General features: G+C 33.0%; 1 long non-coding RNA gene across 2 annotated transcripts; it reads right to left on the bottom strand.

Annotated features, from left to right (window-relative positions):
* Positions 1-229: 229 nt before the first annotated feature.
* LOC136231329 (uncharacterized) lies at positions 230-4,582 on the bottom strand. 2 transcript variants are annotated; one of them, XR_010689757.1, is made up of 4 exons: positions 4,338-4,582; positions 2,142-3,333; positions 1,163-1,269; positions 230-647 (listed from the first exon to the last, which is right to left on the bottom strand). It is a non-coding gene; the product is annotated as an uncharacterized lncRNA (long non-coding RNA). The 2 variants fall into 2 exon arrangements; XR_010689756.1 differs by having other exon boundaries at positions 3,094-3,333.
* Between the last annotated feature and the right edge of the window lie 4,631 nt (positions 4,583-9,213).

Here is a 9,213-nt window from a genome sequence, read left to right as displayed (position 1 = left end):
GATACCATCACGCTCAATTACCAACTGTTTTGTGTCGGTGTAATATTTTTGAAAAAAAAATGACTACCTACGAACAGAAATATGTCAGAAAATTACAATATTTATATTTTAAAATTGAAACCCATTTATATATTATTATTAATAATTTATAATTATTAAATATCTTTTAATTCAATAAATAAATCCAACTATTATATATATATATATTTGTATATATACTAAACAAATATATAATAAATAATATTTATATTATAAAAAAAAGTCAAAGTGATTACATACAAAATAGTAGAAGTTCTAAAACTTACCGTATACAAAATGATATATTGAATAAAAAAACTATCTCCACCCAAAAAATTCTACCATCTTATCCACTAGGAAGTTGCAACCTTCAAGCTCCATTCTGATATCTCAATTTGAACTTCAAACTCTTGAACCCTTAGTTGAAGAACATCCATTTGTGATGAAACATACCAAAATTTAGTGGATCTACATGATTATGCTGCTCCTGTTGCCATGTTGCTGCTAAACAAGCCACAATATCATGAATAATTGATTGCAATTGATCAAGCTGAGACTGGATATGTGGCGTGGATCCGATGATGCTGCTGACGAAGATGCTCCCTGTGTCCCCGGTCAAGATGAAGAATCTGAACTCAAAAGGCATGCAAAATTATCGACACGGTTCTACTCGCTACGTATTTCAGCAATTAATATATTACTCTGTTATTGAACAGATATCAACAAGATAGTAAAAACCAAAAATTGTGTTCCATGTTGACAAAGTAACCTGCTAAATCTCTACTTCAAGTGAAAAGAGTAAAAATTACTTCAAGTAATTGACAAACAGTAATTCTTACTTCAAGTGAAAAGAGTAAGAATTAGCTAAACTAAAATTATGTCATCAGCAACTAATAACTATGGAGTCTCATGCAAATGTTTGTTCAACTAATTTGGGTAAAAATAAAAGGCCCCATATATTTGTTGTGTAAAGGCAAAACTGTGACACAAAGATTTGCATAGACAAACAAAAAAACAATAATTTTCTTTTTTCGATATAAGTTGCCTATTATGTACAAATGGAAAAGGGGATCACATAATTTTGATCCCGTGACAAAAAAAAGTATTGTGTTCCCAAAGAAATTGTTATGCGTTGGATTATTACCTTTTTGTTCCGTTTTTATAGCCAACTTCTTATGCGTCAGTAGAACATTCTCAGTTGAAGATTTCTTATCCTTCTTCTACCTTAGCAAGCTTTAAATTGATATTTGCCTGACCATAAACAAAACAGAATGGTTTTAGCTATAAAAAGCCCTTCAATATAAGTTAAAGAGAACAACAAACAGAATATCGCAAACAGAGTATCTTTATTCTAAACAATTATATACCTCCCTATTTCTAGAGATATTTAAACAACAAATATGTCAATAGCTAACATGTTTCACAATTATCATATTGAAATGGTAAGTAGCTGAAGATTTTGATGAATGTATTCATTCAGCAAAGCACTTGGTTCTAGGTGTAAAATGCAAAGCCAAGTACATCCTAGCATTTATTCCAAATTTAGCAAGTCTGTGATTCCCAAGTCAAGCCAGAAGGAAAATACAACCAATCTCCAATAATTTAGCAGGAAAAGGAAGCAACAGATATCACTAAGAGAGACCAAATTTAATAAAGCTTGTTCCTTCTTTGTTTAACAGAGAATTACATTCAATTTCTCAAACTAAAAGACAGAGAGAGCAGATCTAATGGGCAGAAAGATTTGATTTATGGCATAATTTTTTTTTTGTGTGTGTGAATACTTGAAATACAAGCCGTGAAGTGATACTTTTCATTGCAATGTCTTAAGCTGTATGTTGGAAACAATTTTGAAAAAAATTGTTTAGATTGGAAGCTCCATTCCAAACATACAATTAGTTGGCAATATTCAAAGAACGATTAACAATTAGTTGACAGTAGAACTTATCTTTAAAAATAAGAGAACATGCTAATCTAATTAATATGTAAAATTGAAGGGCAAGTTTGAGGGATGCAAGTGAAAACATATCTTGAATTCATGGTTAATAAAGCACATCACTACTACAAAGGGAGGTGAAAGAAATCAAAATTTTACAAACATCTTTATTTTATTGAAAAGTACAAACCTAGTAGATCAATAGCATTTATTATATCATGCTTCACTGAAATCATATTAAAGTAATGAGTCCCCTGAAATCCGGAGCAGCAAAGAATTGGCCAGTCTATCATGTAGAGGAAGTCGAATAACTAGCAAACTGATAAGATGGAAACGAAAGTAGAAGCATATGTCTCGCCGTGGATAATTATTTATATATATTAGAACCCTTTAAATCTGGTGAAATTATTAAATCAATTGGAATCTCCAAGAACACAAACTTGGTTAGGCCTTGAAACATAATTATTAAGTCATAGTAGCTCAGTATCACACACAGAAAAAAAACAAAAAATTAGATGAAAAAGAATTAGTATATTAAATAAAAGGGGCAACAGCAAGTATATTTAACATCTAGCCTCCACTAATGTCATACAAGCAAAATCTAACAAATTCGCATGAACTTATAAGGTAACAATCTAAAAGAAATTCCACAAATATTTAACAAAGTTACTTCATCTATTTCTTTTAAAAAATGGTAATAAAATTGATAGCCAGGATAAAGTATTCTCATAAACTTGGATACTTCTCCTATAAATAAAATATAGGGAAAATTCCAAAAAAAAAGTATAGTCCAATAAGCATATGATTAACAACGAGTTTATGCCATATTGCACGCTATTAATTTTTTTGTTTCACAGTCCAAGAGTCTCCAAACGCCAAACATTAGCCAATATAATTATCTTAATCCCTTATTCATTCAAAAAGTCAATTAGCAATACGATATGATACTTTCCACTTTTACATGTTAACAAGCCACTGACTACACATAACTAATTATAAATAACTGGACCAAGAGAATCATGGGTACATCATGGTAATAATTAGTACTTATCATATGATCAAAACAACTTCACTTTTGATTAATCAATTAATCTATTCTTATATGCAAATACCAAATCCAAAAGACAAAATAAAAAGCTTACTTCTTAAGCAATTTTATTAATCGCAGTGCAGGGTAATCAGTTTGCTTGATTTGTGTACAACTTCCATGCAAACCAAGTGCATAATACCCACTAACACAAAGCATCTAAAACTTGAGAAGCATAACATGCACTGGAAGGCAGTCTCTTCTTCCTTGACACTCTACTAGTGAAGAATCATATTGATCTATTTGTCTCAAGAAATGCAGTAACTGTTCTGCTCGACTTCTTCCATCCTCTCCACTAATTTAACATGAAATACTAGTTAGAGAAAGAACACACATAAAACGTAATCCTAATAATACTCAAGCATATAATAGAAGATGACCAAACAAAACAAGACACATTTCCTGGTTTTACATAGACAATTTGGTACTACAATAACAGACTTATTTCCAATTAACAAGAAAATGCAGGTCATAATCAACATAATGAGAAATTTCTTAAATTTGCAGGAACCAAGTTTCAGCATGCATCTGGTTTTGGTTCAAATGAACAATTACTTCAATTTGCAGGAACCATGGTCCAAAATCAAGCAGCTTCTTATTCAAATGGAAAACCAATCGAGCCTGCAACATCCAAACTCCAAAATCCACTACTAGATTTTGGATCGAGTAGGAAACCAGTCAAATTTGCAGCAAGCCAAAATGAAGCAGGCAGTTCAAGTTCCAATAAGAAATCACTTGAGGACATTGCTGCTGAAGAATCAATTGAGAAATTACTGCTAACAACAAATGGGATTCTCATTCACTTCTCTAGCTTTCTCAATTATCATGAACATAATTGGTAATAAGAGATGCATGTAAGAAATTTATTTCAATGCTTTTGGAGCTTCAATTTCACCAAAAAATTGACCCAGAAAAATATAAATAAAAATAACCCACTGTTGTCTTAAATGAGGTTGCACAGAATGAAGATTCAAATTTCCATATTTTGTCAGGAAGCAAACAGATTATGGTATAAGTTAAATGGCAAAGACAGAGATAAAAGAGGAACTTGGATTTCTCAGTGAGCAAACAAACAACTCCAAAAATGAAGAACATAACAAGCATTCCAGCATACTCAACTCATTCAAGTGAGAAGGATTTAGGGCTTCATTTTCATTTCCCAAACCCAGAAACCTAGAAACGACAACACAATCAACAAAAAAACAACGAAAACAAACAGACAACACCCCTAAAATAACAATCACAACAATAACAAACAACAAATTAAAAGAAAGCGCAAAAGGAGTATGAGATCTGTACTTAGAGAGAGGAGATTGAGGGCAAAAGGGATTTTGGGAGCATCGAGGAGTTGAAGAAGCGAACCAGAAAATAGGTAGAGAGCAGTGCGTGGAAGACAATAGGATGGGGGAGGGGGAGATACAAGCACCGCGGCGGCGGCATTGGTGAAAATCGGAGCCGGCGTTGGTGGATACAACGAGGTGAGCGAGATGAGGGTTGCAAAAGTTTCCAATTTGGTGAGAAATGAATTAGGGCGAGAGGCAGGAATTAGGGATCACATCTTTATATATTATTACAGTAAAACCTCTATAAATGCATATCCTTGAGGTCGAAAAAAAATATTCATTAAGCGAGATTATTTATTTATCGATAAATGAATACATTATTCATTTATCGATAAATTAATAAATTATTTATTTGTCGATAAATATTCATAAGATAATTACTAATTATCTTGTTTAGGAAATATATTATTGGGTAATTAATTTATTAGTCCCTATATTTTGACAAAACACACTGTTTAGTCCCTATATTTTCAAAAACACACGGTAAAGTCCCTAACGTTTTTCTCGGTGAATTGTTTAGTCCCTACCATTAGACTCTCATGAAGATTCTGTTAGTCAATTTGGATTTGCGTTCTTCTTTTCCTTTATTTTCCTTTCCTTTAAACTCTAATACATCTGAAATCAACTTTGAATGTTCTTCTTCTTGATTTTCTTCTTAATCGTTCAAATTCGTAAGCATTGAGTCTGTTCTTTTTCTTGTTTTCCATACAAATAGCTTCTTATTCTAAATTGGATTTCCTCTTATGAAGTTTGAAGGTAAATAGTAAAGGGTAATTTCGTCATTTCCGAAGTCATAAACGGTAAAAAATCTAACAACCAAATGGAAGGACTAAACAGTTCACTGAGAAAAAGGTTAGGGACCTTACCATGTGTTTTTGAAAATACATGGACTAAACAGTGTGTTTTATCAAAATATATGGACTAATAAATTAATTACCCTATATTATTTGATTGATTTGTAATTATCACATTAGCATAATTACAAATCATTCAAATAATTGCAAGATTCGTTCAGAAGATGCTAATGTTCCTGAACCAGAAGTTAGTCAATTAGATGAAGATATCCAAGGATTAAGTGATGTCATTTCTAATTTATGCTCTAGAAATGTGATGGATGTCGAACAATGAAATTATCCAGTCAATAATGAACAATGATGATGGAAATGATCCAGAGTCAGATGATAGTTGTGTTGTCGCAAATGTATCGTCAAAAGAGGCATTTCAAGCAATGATCACCTTAAACAACTACTTGTTACAACATGAGCAAAATATACCAGAAGTTGTGTTTGCACTACAAAAAGTTAAGAATGGTATTTATTTTGGTTTAGGTGGAAAGAAAAAACAATCAACTATAGATGCATTTTTTCAAAAGAAATGACTTCTAGTTGATTGATTAAAATATTTTGGTATATATATATTCTGTATGTAATTTAATAATTATTACTTTATATTTTCATTGGGCCCTTAAGGATTTAAATATTTTTTATTACTTAATGCATTTAGCGAGGTTATTACTTTAGTCCATTGGCCCAAGTCGGGACCGGAAGAATTTATTATATAATCGAGGTTATTACTTTATCGAATATTCATTTATCGAGGTTTAACTGTAATTTTCTTTTTAATTAAAAATTTGATGCAGTAAATATTAGTAATTTTTTTTATATCTCATAATCACCGACACAAATCTGTCGGTCTCCCACAATAGGTCTCGGTGATGGGAGCCGAAAAAATCTTGCCATTATTTACCTATACATTCTGAGAATGTGTAGGGATATCTGTCGGTGATGGGCGAGACAATATTTTCGTCGGTGTTCCGTCGGTATCTCCGACGGATAATATTCCATCGGTGAGATGTGTCGGTGATCGAGCATTTTCTTGTAGTGTAATAATCAAATAAGAAAGAGAGATGAAACTCACCATTTTGCGAAATCAAAATATATTTGTTGTTGTTGTTGTCTGATTTCAGTTGAAAAATGAATAAAAACATTTATTGTTCAATTTCGTTCTTTTATGTCTTATTTATAACAATTTTATCAACCACCTACTTGTATAGATGGCAGTTTAATCATCAAAGCCACCACCAACTTTTTTTATAAAAATATGTATATAAATATAACATACCAATTTATCTAAATCCACTGCTTAATATTAAGCTATAATATTGTAATATAATAATTTATTTAGAAAATCCTTTTATAGTAACTTCTTTTAGAAAAAAATATTCCAAACTCTTAATTTACATGTTAAAAATGTTAATTATAAATAGATGTTGTGTGGTTTAACGGATTTGTATATAGATACATGTGGTATTTTTCGTTACAAATGCAATTCCGTGGTTTGCAAAATTTTCATTTTTTTGTTGATTATATCAAATTTGGCCGATAACGACCTCAAAATGAAATTTTCAAGAGTTAAATGACATTTTAATCAAATTTAATTCTTCAACCTTTTAGGTTTGAGGTCATCTAGGTGTTGTTTTTTTATGAGAGAGAAAGTTAATGTTTAGAGAGAGAAAATTCCAAAAATGATGATTTTGAAAATTAAAAATGTGGTTCCATATTAAATATGATACTAAACACTTTAATTCTTGAAAATTTTCATTTTGAAATCGTTATCGGCTAAATTTGGCAAGGTCAATAAAAAAAATAAAAATTTTGACGAAAAATAACACAGGTATCCATCTGCAAATCCGTGAAACTACATGATATATATTTATAATTAACCCTAAAAAATATATTAAATCAACCTCATTAATGTACTTATACCACCTAATTAGGTAATTAATAAACCATAAGTTAAGATTTTTTTTGCTCCTTATGAGAGCGCCTCTCTCGAGATGAGAGTTTAGGTTTTGACGGCTAGGGTTGTTCTTGATCGGTGTAATTACCGGAATTTTATATCAGCTATGGAGGCTCAATTACAGTCTCTATCCTTGGAAAACAATGAGTTGCAGTTCGAATTCCTGGAAGCTAATTCCCTAAATGTCGACTATCGATTGTGTGCACTTGGTTCTCTTATCACGAATCGTCCCTTCAATTTCAACATCTTCAAACATCGTATGGCAAGTGTGTGGCAACTGGGAAAAGGGCTAACGATTACAAAAATAGGGGACCAACTCATTATGTTTCGTTTTTTTCATCCCCATGATCTAAGGTGGGTGATCGATGGAGGACCATGGACTTTTGATAACCATCTTCTCGTACTCCATGAGCTACAAGTGGGAGACGATCCCTCGCAGGTCCCTTTGCACTCGGCTAACTTTTGGGTTCAAGTACATGGGCTATCGTGGGTGTTTTTCTCGGAGGTGGTGGGTGATGCGCCCCCGAGCGAACGCTCGAAAGCTCACTAAGGGATAAGTGTACCCCGTCGTTATCAAGTAATAAATCTGGACAAGTCCAGGTATCGAATCCACAGGATTTATATTGCAAGTGCCAAACTACTAGGCTTCTAATGTTATCTGGGCGCTGGGGGGTTTAAGATTGGGTTTGTTTAAGTTAAACCTATTCCTATCTAAGTTAAATCTACTCCTAAGTGATCTTTAGTAAGGTATTTTTACCCTGGAATGGGATGGAGTGATGCCATAATACTAATTCCAGCCTAATTTGACAATCAATTGTCAACCTAATCTGAGTTGCTTAAGCCTAAGGCGATTAAACCTACTTATCCTTCTAGGGTTCCTAGTTCGTTATTCTATTGTTAGGCCGAAACTAGCTCTAAGGTTCAGCAATTTGGGTCTTACCAACTATAAGGTTGTCAATCTTATAGGTTCTTTGATTAGGGTTAATCAAATTCGACTCGCAATATAAACCTAGATGATATTTGGATATTTGAATGATTTAAACCAAAAAGGTAAAGCATAAAGAGAAACGAAACAACAATCAATTGAAGAAATTAATACTTGAAATTAGATTAAAGATGAAAAGAAGTGTTTGTCACGAGGTTACAATTAGCCTAGGATTCATATCTAAGGCAAACATGAAATAAAATAGAAGAAATCCCTTTTAGGGAACCTGGTGACCAAGCATTCATCTTCCTAGGACTTAAAGAATGATCAACCTTGAAGAATCCCCTAGAGCGCGGTGGTTCAGTTCTTCAATGGCAGACGGAAGGAAAGAGGAGGGATTCTCAAGGTAGGGTTAAGTTAATTTTTACACAAGCTAAAAGATAAGGAATACATTATAAAAACATTCTATTTATAGTTGTAGGTAACCCTAAATCTATTCTATAATGTTTCCCAATAGAGGTAGGAAGGCCGAGGCTCGATCGTGAAGACCTAGGGTCGGGAATCAGCTAAAAAGCCGATTCCCACAGGCCAGCTCACTGAGCTGGCCTACAGAGGCCAGTTCGAAGGGCTGGTTCTGCCCAGTTCGTCAAGTGATTCCTGGGGTCCCCGAGACGCGATTTCCTGCCAATTTGGATCCCATTCAACCTGCATACACACATCAAACTCCGAAAACATCAGTCCAAAGGCTAAATTGACCCACCAGTCTCTAGATTTGAGTAAAAACTCCTTTTGGTGTGACCATTGGTGGATCAATTAGCCGAAATAAATAAGGTGAAGTTCAAATGTATGATATTTTGATAATATTTTTGCGTAAAAACACTCAGAAACGACTAGAATCTACAAAAATAAATAAAACGCGTGCGAAAACTAAATAGCAAGTACAAATGCATAAAAGTGCGAGAAACACTCGCTTATTAGCCAAAAACTAATTAAAACTACCCTAAAAACCGTACCTAAAGATAGAGGTTTTTTATCCCTATCAGCCCTGTGAAAGACTAATGTACCTGCTAAAAATCGGTACTTTTGCTGGAGATCGGCATGCGACTGT

The sequence above is a fragment of the Euphorbia lathyris genome, chromosome 5 (assembly GCF_963576675.1).
Source record: "Euphorbia lathyris chromosome 5, ddEupLath1.1, whole genome shotgun sequence".
Lineage (NCBI taxonomy): Eukaryota > Viridiplantae > Streptophyta > Magnoliopsida > Malpighiales > Euphorbiaceae > Euphorbia > Euphorbia lathyris.
This window is presented reverse-complemented; position numbering and strand designations above follow the sequence as displayed.